The following is a 15,134-nucleotide window of genomic DNA, read 5'->3' as shown; positions in this document are numbered from 1 at the left end:
ACTCCTTCACCATCTTCCAAAACGTTTCCTTCCTTGTCAGACTACCCCGTGCATCAGGGCCTGGGTGCTGGGAGGGTCTAATGAAACCTTCACAGACCTTTAATAGACCTCTGCCTCTATTGGACCTGGTGTGTGTCTCCCTCATATCTCCTTTGCCAAAGGAACTATGACCACTACTGTCATTATTGTCAGATGGGATTTTTTCACTAGTTGTTCGACTGGAGCCTTCTGGTATTGTACGATTTTACTAGCCTTCTCCACCGCAGGAAGGAGAGATGAAAAGTTCTCCTTGTAACTTGGGTCAAGAAGGGTGGACAATCAGAAATCAATGCTGGCCAAAATACATATAATGTGAGGGTCATGGGAAAGGCAGCGGGACATAAAGTTAGCCATGCGTGTCAGACTCCCAAAAGTCAAGACTTCTCTGTCCCCACGAGGAGGAAGACTCTCCATCTCCTTCTCCTCCTCCTCTTCTGCCCATCCACGCTGAACAGATGGGATGAAACTGCTGTGGCTAGTACCCTCTTTAGCATAGGCAACCATCTCCTGTTCCTCCTTCTCCTCAGCCTCCTCCTCCTCATTATCACCTAATCTGCACTGATCAGATGAGATAAAGCTGAGCTGGGTAGTATCACCCTGTGTACTTTCTTCTTCCATCTCCACCTCGTCTACATGAAAAGCTTGTGGGCAGCGAGTGTTTGAGTAGACACAGAAGCACAGAAGCGGAATGGTTACACTGATAATGGTGTTATCGCCATTCACTATCTTGGTTGATTCCTCAAAGTTTTGTAGAACCTCACAGATGTCAGCCATCCATGCCCACTCATTGGTTTTATGTGAGGAGGCAGACCGGGATGTTGATGGGCATGTTGTAGCTAGTATTCAGCTACTGCCCTCGACTGCTCACAAAGCCTTGCCAAAATATGTAAAGTGGAGTTCCAGCTCCCTATCTCGTCGCAGACCAGTTGGTGAGCTGGCATTTGCAAGCGCTGCTGCAGCTCTGCCAGACACGCAGCAGCTCTAGCTGACGAGTGGAAATGGGCACACATGTGGCATATCTTCACTAGTAGCTCAGGCAAATCTGGGTAGGTTTTCAGAAACCACTTAATCACTAAGTTAAGCACGTGGACCAGATATGATACATGTCCAAGCTTGCCAAGCTTCAGAGCCGCCACCAGGTTACGGCCATTATCACACTGAACCATGCCTGGTTGTAGGTTCTGCAGCAAGAGCCACAGATCTGTCTGGTCTGTTATACCTTTCCATATCTCTGCGGTGGTGTGCTCTTTGTCACCTAAAAAAATTAGTCCCAGCAGAGCCGGTTGCCGCATCACCGAAGCAGTGCTTCCAGCTTACAACTGATATTAACGACGTTCTCAAATATGACAATTCAGAAATGCAGGAGGAGGAGAAGGGGTTGCAGGAACAGGTGGAGGAGGTGATGGAAACTCTAATTGAACTAGGGCCTGAAATCCTTGGTGTCGGTAGCACATGTGCCATCCCACGGTCCAACTCAGTCCTGGCCTTCACAAGGTTCACCCAGTGTGCCTTCAGGTAAATGTAGCCTCCCAGGCCACAAGCACTTGTTGACGTGTCAGTCATTAAATAGACCCTTCCAGTAACAGCGTTGGTCAGGGCATGGCTGATGTTATGGGGACACATGCTTGTGTAAGGCGGGGAGGCACACTGGGCGATATAGTGTCATCTGGGGACCGAGTACCGAGGAATGGCCGTTGCCATGTGGTTGCGGAAAGCTTTGGTCTCTACAAGCTTACATGGCAACATTTCCAGGGCAAGCAGTCTGGAAATATGGCCGTTTAGCATTGTGGACTGTGGGTGGATGGCTGCATATTTACACTTGCATACCAAAGATTGAGGTAGGGACAACTGAACGCTGCGCTGGGACAAGGACGTGGACGTTCTTGCTGACGGGGGTTGCAAGTGTGCAATGACAGGTGCAGGGTGGAAGGCATCTTCGCCTGCATCATGGACAGGGGATTGGCATGCACCTAGAACAGGGGAAGAGGCTGTAGTGTCACCCACAGACATTGTTTCCAGACCCTGGTGTTTGGCCCAACTAGTCGGGTGCTTTGCTGTCATGTGCCTGGGCATGCTGGTTATGGTCAGGCTAGTAGTTGTGATGCCCTTGCTGATGCTGGCATGGCAGATGTTGCAAATGGCCTTTTTGGGTTAACTGGACAGTCTTTAAAAAAGAACCAGACTCTAGAACATCTAATCCTTGGACTGACAACTTCCCTCATGTTGGTGTTGTGTTGTGGGGAACAGTTGCCTGCCTTGTGTCTCTGGCCACCCCACTACCTCTTCCTGCCTGTAGTGGTGCTATGGATCACTCCCCCTCTTCTCTGCTGTCTTTGCTCTGCATGTCACCTTCACCGGTTGGGTCAGTGACTTCATCATCGACAACCTCGTCTTCCACTTCCGTACCCTGGTCCCCCTCCTGACTTGCTGACATAACAACATCACTTGTTGTCAATTGTGTCTCATCATCATCCACCTCTTGCGACAGTAATTGCAGTTTCCCACCGTCACCTTCGTGTGAGTGTGGCTGCTCAAAATATTTGGGCATCGCTACCTGCGATCTTCTCATGTTCCACTTGAAATGGGCAGGGTTGCTTCAAAAGATTTTCAGGATTATTATTGCAGTAAAATTTGCCCACCTCAGATGGACTTGTTACACTGCAGTACCAATATAGCGATGCTATTGGTTACCGGCCAAGTCTGGCTCTATGTTTTCAATGCACTACTGGCACAGTTTAAATGGCATATGATATGTTGATGCTGAGAAAACTTTGCAGTATTTGTATCTCATCAAATTTGCACTATATATGGATGTTATTCCAATCAACCAAGTCTGACTGTATGCTTTTAACGCACAACTTGAGCAGTTTAAATGGCTTATGATATCTCTTTTCACAACAATTTGCAGGATTAAGAGCAAAAAGAATATTAGTATGGCTACGGCATTGCAGTGACTGGCAGGCAATCACAGCATGTTTATTGGCTGTCTTATGCTTCATGTTTGATTGTCATGTCCTCAGATAAAACTCTTTTGGGATAGTGTTTTATCCCCTTTTTAAACTTTTAAGGAACTCAGGGTTGACAATACCCACAAACTGCCCGTTTTTCTGTACTGCTAGGTGCTATTAGCTCACGTCTGGTTATACCACATCAGTGGCATGCCTCACATATTCATATACTTTCTGAGTGGAAAGAATATATGTTCTACTTATACCAGAGAATATATCAGTTGTAAATTCTGGGAACAATTATAAATTGTTGAAGCTATGGAAACGTTTTTCAAGAGTTACCTGCCTGGTAATCCTTAGATTTTGGAGTACCCTGCATTTGGAGTCTTTGGGAAGCTGGTCTCACATTCCAAATTTGTGGCATCTGTGATGTTCCCCCTTCCCTTTCATTAAAAAACATGGCCCCCATTCCTTCTTCTATATCCTATCCGGTAGTGTAGTTGGTGTAGCTGTACCACTGGTATATATAGCCATGCAATCCTTATGTGAATTTGGGTATGGGGGAGTGGGTTGGTGAGGAAATTAAAACTTAAAATGACACTGATAGACATTCTTTGTATTAGACAGCTATTGCAACCATAAAGAACAACACATACACAAAAGTCAGTTGTAAGTGCAAGGGATTCTCCAAACTTTATTTAGTTTTCATCAAAGTCACAAAGATAAATTCATAATGTGCAGATTCAAAGGTATCTGCTTAAATGCTGAATCTGGGATTTTATATTATTCGGATTGTCTCAAGCAATCATTTTTTCAGATTTCAATTCATTTTTGCACCTGTGAATATAGACCAAAATAATAACAGTTTTTAAGAAAATATTCCGGGCATTACGCCAGCAAAGTTAAATGTCTAGGTGTCATGTCAAGAAAATCTCTACACTAATAAACGATAGCATACTATAATTAGCTAAAAGCATACAAAAGAGAGTATATGTAGCAGCGGCGTCTCTGCCCCCTGCCAGGCAGAGACGCCGTCCCTCTCACCTCCCCGCTCGGCGTCCTCCTGTGCTCCTCTTCCTGCTGCTGCAAGCGCGCGCAGCTTCCCGGGCACTGTGCTTAGGGCGCGTCTCTCTTAAAGGGGCCGCGCGCGCCGTCCTAAGGAGTCCCCGGCCAATAGCCGAAGGTCCTCCCATATCAAAGGCACCTCCTCCAAAATGGAGGTGCCTGAGCAAAAGTTGATGCACAGCATCCTTACCTCTGCTTCAGCCCTCAGGTCCAGTTGCCAGCCTGACTACTGTTCCAGTCCGCCAGCCTGACTACTCTCCAGCCCGACAGTCTGCCTTCCGTTCTACCCGCCAGTCTGTCTATGGGCAAGTCCGCCTGCTTACCAGGAAGCACCTGCCAGTTACCTGCCTACTACCTGCCGTGACTGCTAGCCCACTTACCTGAAAGCCTACCTGGAGGCTCCTGCTGTCACTTGCCGTGACCACCCGTCTGCTAACCTAGAGACTTCAGCCTGCTTGGCCGTCACTTGCCGTAGCCTACCTGGAGGCTCCTGCTGTCACTTGCCGTGACCACCTGTCTGTTACCTAGAGACTTTAATCTGCTCTGCCGTCACGTGCCGTGACCACCTGTCAACTATCCAGAGACTCCACTCCTGCCTGCCTGTTGTGTCCATCCGCTATACCGGTCAGTCCCAGTCTGCTGACCCGGGGGAGCCACCTGCTCTCTTACAAGGTCATCCCCAGAGTAGCACATGGTCCCTCTTCTCGGTCCCATTAGCAGCCATACGACCAGGGTCGGTCTGAGTTGATACTTAGTCACGCCCCTCTGGGTTCCTCCTTGCACCGCGGCACAGAGGTTCCACCACCCGGATCCATAACAGTTTGCTCGGGCCATGGAACCCGGTGGCCCCCAGGCTCCTTCGCTTGCTGACCTGTACCAGGAGGTTTCTCGTCAGAGATCACAACAGGAATCCATCCTCACCTATCTGCGGTCTGTCAACACTCGCTTGGACACGCTGTCTGTACCACCTGTGTCTGCGCCTAGTCGAGCAACACCTGCTCCGGCAGCGCCACTGCCCACCAATACCATGGCATCCAACCCAGGCCCCCGGCTTTCTGCACCTCCTCGTTTTGGAGGCGACCCCGCTCTAGGTCGGAGTTTCATAAACCAGTGCACCCTGCACTATGAACTCTTGTCACATTAGTTCATCTCCGACCGGGCTAAGGTGGCATTCATCATGTCCCATCTCACTGGGGAAGCACTGGCATGGCTAAATCCCCTGTTGGAGAGAGGGGACCCCCTGGTGTCCGACCTATCATCTTTACTCGCGGCTTTTCAGAGGGTCTTCGATGAGCCAGGATGAAAATCCTCTTCAGCCTCCTCTCAGCTAGGTCTCCGCCAAGGGAGTCTCACCGTGAGCCAATATGCCATACGGTTCCGTACCCTCGCTTCTGAGCTTGCCTGGGATAATGAGGCTCTGGCGTCGGTCTTCTGGGAGGGTCTTTCCGGTTGGATTAAGGATGAGCTAGCCGGTCGGGACATTCCTACCACCCTGGATGACCTGGTGTCACTCGCTACCCGGATTGACATCCGGTTCCAAGAACGCACCAAAGAGACCACTCGGGAGAGAAAGTTCCCCCGCCTCGCTCCTACTTTCCAGAGACCTGCCTCTCAACTAGTCACTCCCCGGGCGCACTCGCCCGAACCCATGCAGATCGACCAGACCAAGATGGTCAAATCTCACCAAGAGTCACGTCGAGCTGAGGGGAGCTGTTTCTATTGTGGCAGTAAAGAGCACCTAATCCGTTCCTGCCCGGAGAGGCTGGGAAACTTCAGTGTCTAGGACCGCTCGGAGAGGTTGTCCTAGGCAAAAGTAAGCCCTCTCCATCCCTGACTTTGTCTGTCTCTATCTCCTGGGGAGAGAACCGTCTCCTTGAAATTGCTCATCTGGATTCTGGAGCTGCTGGAAACCTAATTTCCCAGTCCCTGGTAGAGATAACCGTATTCCCACCAAACCTCTGGCTGAACCATTGTCCGTCGCCTCCGTGGATGGAGGACTCCTTCCGGGGACCATCCTGCTCGTCACTGAGCCCCTAACCCTGCAGGTGGGAATGCTACACTCGGAGAAAATCTCCTTCCATGTGCTGTCCGGACTCTCTCACTCCCTATTGCTAGGTCTACCCTGGCTCCAGACACATGAACCCGTGCTGAACTGGCAATCCGGTGAAGTACTCCGGTGGGGACAGGACTGCCATAGGACCTGCCTGATTCTGGTTCGCCCGACTCGTCCACCACCTACCCCAGCTAATTTACCCGGTCTACCGGCTCCTTACTGGTCCTACGCAGATGTCTTCGGTAAAAAGGAAGCAGAGACACTGCCACCTCATAGGCCACATGATTGCCCGATCGACCTGGTACCTGGCGCCACTCAACACCGTGGGCGTATTTACCCGTTGTCGGCGGCCGAAACCCGAGCCATGTCTGAGTACATTGAGGAGAATCTGGCTAGGGGATTTATCCGGAAATCTACCTCCCCGGCTGGAGCCGGATTCTTCTTTGTCAAGAAGAAGGATGGTTTGCTACGCCCCTGTATTGATTATAGAGGACTCAATCAGATCACCGTAAAAAACAAATATCCCCTGCCGCTCATCTCCGAGTTGTTTGATCACCTTAAGGGTGCCAGGATCTTTTCCAAGCTGGATCTTTGTGGAGCGTATAACCTGGTCTGAATCCGTCAAGGAGATGAGTGGAAGACGGAATTCAATACCCGTGACGGTCACTATGAGTACCGTGTGATGCCCTTCGGTCTCTGCAATGCTCCCGCTGTCTTCCAAGAATTGGTCAACGACATCTTCCGTGATCTTCTTTACTCCTGCGTGGTGGTATACCTGGACGATATCTTGGTCTTCTCTCCGGATCTTCCCACACACCGGAGGGATGTTCGTCAGGTCCTGCTTAGGCTCAGACAGAACCACCTCTATGCAAAATACGAGAAGTGCCTCTTCGAGCAGACCTCTCTTCCATTCCTGGGCTATGTTATCTCCCAGACAGGCCTACGAATGGATCCTGAGAAGCTCTCTGCTGTCCTAAAGTGGCCCCGTCCGGTGGGGTTGAAGGCGATTCAGCGATTCCTGGGCTTCGCCAACTACTATCGTCTCTTCATCCCGCACTTCTCTTCTCGGACTGCTCCAATATCTGCGCTCACCCGAAAGGGAGCAAATCCCAAGGAATGGTCGCCCGAAGCTGAGGAGGCCTTCCTTTCCTTAAAGCAAGCCTTCTCCTCTGCCCCAGTGCTGCACCGTCCGGATAGCAACAAACAGTTCTAGCTGAAGGTTGATGCTTCCGCCTCCGGAGCCGGAGCGGTGCTCACCCAAAAGTCTTCTTCCGGGAGAATGGTAACCTGCGGCTTCTTCTCCAAACTCTTCTCCTCCTCTGAGCGCAACTACTCTATAGGATACCGAGAACTGTTAGCCGTTAAATTGGTGCTAGAGGAGTGGCGTTACCTGCTTAAAGGTGCTCTATACCCGGTGATCATCTATACGGATCACAAAAACCTGGCATATCTCCAGAATGCCAAAAGACTCAACCCGCGCCAGGCCCAGTGGTCTTTGTTCTTCGCCCGCTTCGACTTCGTCCTACACTTCCACCCGGCGGACAAGAATGTCAAAGCCGATGCCTTGTCCCGATCCTTCTTGTCCTCCGATCAAGAGGAGGAGCCTATGCACATCATCGACCCCCTCCAAAGTGATGAATGTGGCCCCCTTGGATCTGACTCGTCTTCCATCCGGTAAGACGTTTGTAGCAGTACCGGATCATGAGAAGGTTCTTCGCTGGGGTCATTCATCTAAACTAGCCGGCCATGCTGGCCAAAAGAAGACCTTCCTGCTCATCGCCTGGCATTACTGGTGGCCTACCCTGCGCAAGGATGTGGTAGACTTCATCTCAGCCTGTTCGTCCTGTGCCCACAACAAAGTTCCTAGACATCTACTAGCCGGTCATCTCCTGCCTCTTCCCGTACCTGATGCTTCATGGCAACACATTACTATGGACTTTATTACAGATCTCCCTGTCTCTGCCAGTTGTACAGTCATTTGGGTGGTCGCCGACCGCTATTCTAAAATGGCCCACTTCATCCCTCTGCCTGGTCTCCCGTCTGCATCAGTGCTAGCTAAGGGCTTCTTCCTCCACATCTTCCGTCTCCATAGCCTACCTCTCCACATCGTGTCGGATCGAGGGATTCAGTTCACCTCACGTTTCTGGCGAGCTACGTGTAAGCTGCTGGATGTCACCCTGGATTTCTCCGCTTATCATCCACAGTCCAATGGTCAAGTGAAGCGGATCAACCAGATCCTTACCAGCTACCTCCGGCACTTTGATAACGCTCACCATACTGATTGGGTGGATCTCCTGCCATGGGCCGAATTCTCCTACAACAACCATGAGAGCGAATCATCTTCCAAGTCTCCGTTCTTTATAGTCTATGGTCAACATCCCCGGATTCCATTTCCCGTCTCCATTTCTGTGGACAACCCTGCTGCAGAGACTCTGGTCAGCGAATTTTTCACCATTTGTGAGAATATTAGGTCCGCACTTCTTCAGTCTTCCGAGCAGATGAAGAGACATGCTGACAAGAGACGTCTGGATCCACCTCAATTCCGTCCCGGTGACAAGGTTTGGCTCTCCGCCAAACATGTTCGGCTCAAAATACCCTCCTACAAGTTGGGTCCTCGGTTCATCGGTCCATTTGAAGTCCTTAAACAAATCAATCCAGTGGCCTACAAGTTAAAACTCCCAGCCACCTTAAGGATTCCCAACTCCTTCCATGTATTTCTCCTAAAACCAGTTGTCTTTAATTCTTTTTCCAACAATCCAGGTTCTTCCCCTGCTCCGGTTTCTGCTGAGGACGTTTTTGAGGTAGAGAATATTCTGGCTACCAAAAGGGTAAGAGGAAAAACCTTTTTTCTGGTGGATTGGAAGGGGTTTGGCCCAGAGGAGAGAACTTGGGAACCCAGGGAGAACATCCATGCCCAGCTTCTCTTTGAAAAATTTCTTTCTGGCCTAAAAAAGAGGGGGCGTAAAGGGGGGGGTACTGTAGCATCGGCGTCTCTGCCCCCTGCCAGGCAGAGACGCCGTCCCTCTCACCTCCCCGCTCCCCGTGCGGCGTCCTCCTGCGCTCATCTTCCTGTTGCTGCCGGCACGCGCAGCTTCCCGGGCACTGTGCTTAGGGGGCGCGCGCGTCGTTCTAAGGAGTCCCCGGCCAATAGCCGAGGGTCCTCCCATATATAAGGCACCTCCTTCAAAATGGAGGTGCCCGAGCAAAAGTTGATGCACATCATACTTACCTCTGCTTCAGATCTCAGGTCCAGTTGCCAGCCTGACTACTGTTCAAATCCGCCAGCCTGACTACTCTCCAGCCTGACAGTCTGCCTTCCGTTCTACCCGCCAGTCTGTCTATGGGCAAGTCCGCCTGCTTACCAGGAAGCACCTGCCAGTTACCTGCCTACTACCTGCCATGCCTGCTAGCCCGCTCACCTGGGAGCAGACGCCTGTTACCTGCCTGTTACCTGAAAGCCTACCTGGAGGCTCCTGCTGTCACTTGCCGTGACCACCCGCCTGCTAACCTAGAGACTTCAGCCTGCTTGGCCGTCACTTGCCGTAGCCTACCTGGAGGCTCCTGCTGTCACTTGCCGTGACCACCTGTCTGTTACCTAGAGACTTCAACCTGCTCTGCCGTCACGTGCCGTGACCACCTGTCAACTATCCAGAGACTCCTGCCTGCCTGTTGTGTCCATCCGCTATACCGGTCAGTCCCAGTCTGCTGACCCGTGGGAGCCACTTGCTCTCTTACAAGGTCTTACCAGAGTAGCACCTGGTCCCTCTGCTCGGTCCCTCCCTGGTCACGGAGTCTTTAGCCGCCGTACGACCAGGGTCGGTCTGAGTTGATACTCCTTGCACCGTGGCACAGAGGTTCCACCACCCGGATCCGTAACAGTATAAAGACATGCAAAATCACATACGCTGATTCTTTACTGTAAGAGCAGTGAGACTAAGGAACTGTCTGCCGCATGATGTTGTAATGAGTAATTCACTACTAAAATTTAAGAAGGGCATGGATGCCTTTCTTGAAACGTATAATATTACAGGTTATATATACTAGATTCCTTGATAGGGCGTTGATCCAGGGAACTAGTCTGATTGCCGTATGTGGAGTCAAGAAGGAATTTTTTTCCCCAATGTGGAGCTTAGTGTTTGCCACATGGATTTTTTTTTACTTCCTCTGGATCAACATGTTAGGCTATGGGTTGAACCTTAAAAACTATGTTACTATGTTACTATGTAAAATGGTGAACACGCTAACAGGATAGTCCTGTGTGACCATTTCTTTATTGCTTTGTTTAACCCTATGATTTATCCTTAACTTCTATGAAAAGAATAACTTTAAATAATTAAACAGAAAACTTCTGTGAAGACACGGGGAGTCAGTGGGTGCTCTTGTCCACTGGATTGAGACCGCATGGACTATGGCTCATCCCACTGAAAGCCCACTCTCCTTTCCCATGGACAGAATACTACTCATACAACACAGGGTGAGGGTAAAACAGCTTGACAATACTTTATTGAACTACCAACCAGACAATAACACATAGAACAGCAGCAAATACACAAGACGGTGCAAATTACAGTCTCACCCTTCCACTGACTCGCTGAGATTAGAGCAGTTGTGACTTCAGGGCTTCCAGGGCCGACTACCCCTCACCAGTAGCACCCCGCTTTTGGTGGGCACCTACAGAGAGGAGGTAACAACAAGTTTAGGAAGCTGACAATCCATTGAGGCACGTGGCCAGATGACCGGATTGTCACAACCTGGCTTCTCCGAACGTCTCCAAGGGGACAGGTGACTAATGGGTCCCAATCCTGGCTTCCCTGAATGTATCCATGGGGCCGGTGACCGGAGGGTCCCAACCTGGCAACCCCAAACTTCTCCATGGTGCTAGGTGACCGGAAGGTCTCAGCCTGGCTTCCCCAAACATCTACATGGTTTCAGTGATGGTTAATGGAGCAGATCTGTATTCTTCCAGCTAGTGTCATGGTCCTTAAGGTTGGCATCCTGTAGATTGTCAAATCTGTATCTCTCTTGATGGAGCCATGGTGTCCTGGCAGCTGTCCTATAGAGTGTTCTTGATTGTGGTTTTGAAAAGTCCCAAAATCTGTATGTCTCTTGGAACAGATGCAGATTCCCCTTTTATAGTTCACAACTGTCCTTCAAGCCATCGTCCACAGGTCAGAGGAAAGGTGGCAGGGGCACAACTCTCATTGTTTGACTATTTTAATCAATCTGCCTAGTTTGTCCTCCACTGTGTTGCAGGTCAGCAAACTACATGGACTTATACAATGAATAGTCAACATATTAGCAAACATCAGTTGTTCAAAGACCCTGTCTTTGTACTCCAAAGATAAAAAGAACAATAAGTTACAACAAACATCAACTCCAGAGTTAATGTTTAGACTCATATAGCAATGGCCTATGTCTCTTGATCCACCGAAGAAACAAACACACAAATTCAATAGTCAACATTCAGACAATAGACTGGTCTCTGGGCCTATTGAATTTACATCTGGCATAATTAATATTAAATGATGTGTCGTCACAACTCCTCCCAGAAAAACTAGCTTATTGTCAATAGCTAATTGCCAAAAAATCTCAAAGAATAAGGGGTGTCCAAATCAGAGAACGCCTTTAAAAGTAATAGTAAAATGTCCAACAAACAAAAGTGATCATTATTCATACTATATACAGTACAGACCAAAAGTTTGGACACACCTTCTCATTTAAAGATTTTTCTGTATTTTCATGACTTTGAAAATTTTACATTCACACTGAAGGCGTCAAAACTATGAATTAACACATGTGGAATTATATACTTAACAAAAAAGTGCAAAACAACAGAAAATATGTCTTATATTCTAGGTTCTTCAAAGTAGCCACCTTTTGCCTTCATGACTGCTTTGCACACTCTTGGCATTCTCTTGATGAGCTTCAAGAGGTAGTCACCGGAGATGGTCTTCCAACAATCTTGAAGGAGTTCCCAGAGATGCTTAGCACTTGTTGGCCCTTTTGCCTTCACTCTGCGGTCCAGCTCACCCCAAACCATCTCGATTGGGTTCAGGTCTGGTGACTGTGGAGGCCAGGTCATCTGGCGTAGCACCCAATCAGTCTCCTTCTTGATAAAATAGCCCTTACACAGCCTGGAGGTGTGTTTGGGGTCATTGTCCTGTTGAAAAATAAATGATGGTCCAACTAAACGCAAACCAGATGGAATAGCATACGGCTGCAAGATGCTGTAGTAGCCATTCTGGTTCAGTATGCCTTCAATTTTGAATAAATCCCCAACAGTGTCACCAGCAAATCACCCCCACACCATCACACCTCCTCCACCATGCTTCACGGTGGGAACCAGGCATGTAGAGTCCATCCGTTCACCTTTTCTGCGTCGCACAAAGACACGGTGGTTGGAATCAAAGATCTCAAATTTGGACTCATCCGACCAAAGCACAGATTTCCACTGGTCTAATGTCCATTCCTTGTGTTCTTCAGCCCAAACAAGTCTCTTCTGCTTGTTGCCTGTCCTTAGCAGTGGTTTCCTAGCAGCTATTTTACCATGAAGGCCTGCTGCACAAAGTCTCCTCTTAACAGTTGTTGTAGAGATGAGTGTGCTGCTAGAACTCTGTGTGGCATTGACCTGGTCTCTAATCTGAGCTGCTGTTAACCTGCGATTTCTGAGGCCGGTGACTCGGATAAACTTCTCCTCAAAAGCTGAGGTGACTCTTGGTCTTCCTTTCCTGGGGCGGTCCTCATGCGAGCCAGTTTCTTTGCAGAGCTTGATGGTTTTTGCAACTGCACTTGGGGACACTATCAAAGTTTGCCCAATTTTTCGGACTGACTGAGCTTCATTTCTTAAAGTAATGATGGGCACTCGCTTTTCTTTACTTAGCTGCTTTTTTCTTGCCATAATACAAATTCTAACAGTCTATTCAGTAGGACTATCAGCTGTGTATCCACTTGACTTCTGCACAACACAACTGATGGTCCAAACCCCATTTATAAGGCAAGAAATCCCACTTATTAAGCAAGACAGGGCACACCTGTGAAGTGAAAACCATCTCCGGTGACTACATCTTGAAGCTCATCAAGAGAATGCCAAGAGTGTGTAAAGCAGTCATCAAAGCAAAAGGTGGCTACTTTGAAGAGCCTAGAATATAAGACATATTTTCAGTTGTTTCACACTTTTTTGTTAAGTATATAATTCCACATGTGTTAATTCATAGTTTTGATGCCTTCAGTGTGAATGTACAATTTTCAAAGTCATGAAAATACAGAAAAATCTTTAAATGAGAAGGTGTGTCCAAACTTTTGGTCTGAACGGTATATAAAAACAAAGCTTATACATATCTTATGGGAATGCCAGGGTCCGACAAAAGCCCCTATTTGTGTCAGCCAAATTTAGACAACCATTTCAGAGATATGTTAGTCTACATATTAGGAAGTGTAGACTTTCTTTGGTTGATCTGGTTGAAACTTCAAGACCAGCACAAGGTTCTTTCATTAATTTAGCAAGTATATGCTTCAGACTTCAATGGATCTCTTTAGTTATATAGGGAAGGAAAATGGTCAGCTCACAGCTTTGAATAAAGGCTGCTAAACCAAAATGTGTAAGCTTATGGATCCTTAATCTTTTTTATCTTTTTGTTTTTTTCTCATCATGTTTTTAATTGCACAGTAAAACTTTCTTCATTGGTGCTGGAGCCAAGTACTTATGGACCTTCCCCCTTTAGTTATATGACAAACAAAAATGTCTGCCTATCCCCAAACAAGTGCTTTTCGCATTCAGTGTCTCCTCAGTGTGCATTTATTCATTCCTGGGCTATGATTAAACTTGCAATACTTACCGTATTTTTCGGACTATAAGACGCACCAGACCATAAGACACACCCCAAATTTTGAGGTGGAATAAAAAACATTTTTTTTTAAGATGGGGGTCCGTCTTATAGTCTTAATAGATACAGTATCTAACCTGGGGGGCGGTGGAGCGAGGGTCACAGGAGGCAGGGTCCTTCAGGAATCCGGTGCCGCAGCAGCGAGGAGTTGCGGTGGAGCAGGATTGAAGGGCCCTTCGTTCCCTCCCTCAGGAACCTGGCGGCTGCAGCAGAAGATATGGCTGGGGCCCAGGACCTGGCTGAGGGCTGGGGGCATGGCTGAGGCCCAATGCATGGCTGGGGCCTGTGCCTGACTGAGAACCTGGGCCGATGTCTGGAGATCGGGGCTTGCTTGAGGGCCGGGACAGGGGTCTGGCTGCCTGCTGCCAAGGCCTGCCTGTGGACTGGGACTGGTGGTGGTGGCGGTGGCAGCAGCAGCAAAGAAGGAAGAGGTGAGATGCTGTGGGTGTCTGGCTGGGGGCTGGCGTGGGTTGGACTGGATGCGGCAGTGTCTGGCTGCGAGCTGGGGCCGGTGAGCAGCACAGGTTTCCGGTGTGCATGGCCATCTTCCTGAAGCTGTGATCTACAGGAAAATGGCCGCCTGAGATACAAGTCAGCGTATGTGCCGGCTTGGGAGGCCACACGGGAAACCTGTGCCGCTCACCGGCCCCAGCCCGCAGCCAGACACCCAAAGCATCTCATCTCCTCCTATTTTGCTGCCACTGCTGCCACCACCACCACAGCCGGGTTCTTGAAGGAAGGAGGCCCCGTGATCCCTCCCCACCACCACCGCAGGTACGCAATGTTCAGACCATAAGACATGCCCCCTAATTCCTCCCAAATTTGAGGGGAGAAAAAGTGAGCCTTATGGTCCGAAAAATACTGTAGTTTTGCAGTGAGCTTTTCTTCACTTTTCTGCTGTGCTAAGACTTATTACCTTAATGTTGCAATATGAGATTATTCACTCAATAGTAAAAGTAAAGGTTGAAATTTTAAGAAACACTGTATTAGATAAATATGAATTTCTGCACATAAGAGCTATTTCTTCTCCAGATATTAGTTGCTTTGTCAAGGCACCACTAACAAAGAACGCAATTAAAAACAGAATGATAGAGAAACCCCCCAAATTGTCGAGGATATAGAAATTTTCAATTGGTACCTATGTGG

This window comes from Phyllobates terribilis, unplaced genomic scaffold (assembly GCF_046119375.1).
Source record: "Phyllobates terribilis strain yellow unplaced genomic scaffold, ASM4611937v1 Scaffold_7__3_contigs__length_470593459, whole genome shotgun sequence".
Taxonomy (NCBI): domain Eukaryota; kingdom Metazoa; phylum Chordata; class Amphibia; order Anura; family Dendrobatidae; genus Phyllobates; species Phyllobates terribilis.
The sequence above is the reverse complement of the archived record's forward strand: the minus strand, read 5'-3'. Positions refer to the sequence as shown.